Genomic DNA, 1,806 nt, shown 5'->3' with positions numbered 1-1,806 from the left:
TAGATAAAACATGGGTTTTACAGCAACGTTTCAATCTGACACGCCAGATTCGGCTGTAACCTTTGGCTGGGTTTGGTGTGACAACCCAAATTAGACCCTGGTCGGAATGTGGTTTCGAGACCACATTACCGAGCCAAAAATTTATTTTCGTGTTTAATTGCATAAATTGTTGTGTGACAGTGAATATATGAGAAATTAAATGCTTAATATTAGCATTAGGATTGTGAATTAATTCAAAAAGGACCTAGTTGACGAAGTTAGAAAAGATGATAGATGAATTATAAGGATTAATTAATAATAGGGTGAGGAAGCATGGCTTTGCATGTCAAATTGCCCATAAAATTCATGGTGGCCGGCCAAGGAGTGATGATGCTCCACTCATTCTAATTTAATATGTTTTCTTTTGGTGAACAAATGATGGGGATAATAATAGGAAAGGGAACAAAAAAAATGGGTGTCATACTTGCCATCTCCTAGCCGAAAAACCAAGAAAAAGAAGGGAAAAAAAAACTTGGAAAGAATTCGGCCATTGCTTGTGCCTAGGAGGAGTGTTTGATGTTGTGGCATGAAAATGAGGGAGTTTGAATGCTTAATAAGGAGGGAAGAAGGAGTGTTCATGTTTTCTTTCTTTTGCAATTGTTCTAACTAGAGGAAGAAGGGAAGCAAGATTCGGCCAAGGTGGTCCTTTAAGTGGATTAAGGTATGTTAATGCTCTATCATTGAAAATCTTTGTTATTTGGAGTGGCTCAAGTATAGAAGCTAGTCATGGCAATTTCTTTTTGTAAGTTAAGAAGATGAATTCGCCAGGTGGTTGTATTTCTTTGATGTCGTTTTGATGCTTTAGGGTATTGAGGGTTATTATAGATGAGTGGTCTGATTAATTGTGGATTTAGTAGTTAGGCAACCAAAGGTTCAATATTTTTGTTATGTGGTTATATGTGCATTTCGGCCATGGTCTTTGTTTGAATTTGAGATTTGTAATGTGATTTTCCTAAATTGTCTATGAATTTTTGGTTGTTGATTCCATGGTAATGGTATATTGAATCCATGACTTGAATCATGAAATTTAGTAAGGTTGCATTCGGCAACTTGCTTGGAATTAAAAATTGATGTCTAAGCTTAGGTGATTTCGATGATGATATATATATATTCATAAGTATATTTAGTTGATTCGGCTTTGGTAGTGCATGAGGTTATTAGCCGAATATACTAACATACATATACATGTGAAATCGGATTGTAAATATTTAGCAAGGTGGTTAAACTAGTTAAATTATTGATTTAGTCAAGGAGTTAAAGGAGGTGAATCGAGCAAAGGCAAAGAAAAGGTTATGAGTAGCCGAGTTGGAACGTCTTACCCAACACGAGGTAAGTCATTAAGCATGTAGTTGGTGTTATTTCAAATGGTCATAATGTTTATGTATTGATGCTGAATGGAATGAATAAATATACATATATATATGCATGTACGTATATGATGATGAAATTGTTGAATGAGAAAAAGAGGTAAGATGTACTGAGTTGTTGATCTCGGCACTAAACGTGCGGGATAACCATTTATGACATGAGATGGCGCTAAGTGCGCGGGATTAAATTGTATACACTAATGTCATTGACTATGTTGCCTAAGTGTGCGAAATGAATATGATGCACTAAGTGTCATGACCATGCGCACAATGTGGAGTTTGCTATGTACACTAAGTGTCATTGATTACGTGCACTAAGTGTGCGGATGATTATTGCACTAGGTGCGGCCATAATTTCGTGACATATGGACACATGTGTGGACACTTGAGTCGATACAGC

The sequence above is a fragment of the Gossypium hirsutum genome, chromosome A08, assembly GCF_007990345.1.
Source record: "Gossypium hirsutum isolate 1008001.06 chromosome A08, Gossypium_hirsutum_v2.1, whole genome shotgun sequence".
Classification (NCBI taxonomy): domain Eukaryota; kingdom Viridiplantae; phylum Streptophyta; class Magnoliopsida; order Malvales; family Malvaceae; genus Gossypium; species Gossypium hirsutum.
Note: the sequence above shows the minus strand (reverse complement) of the source record.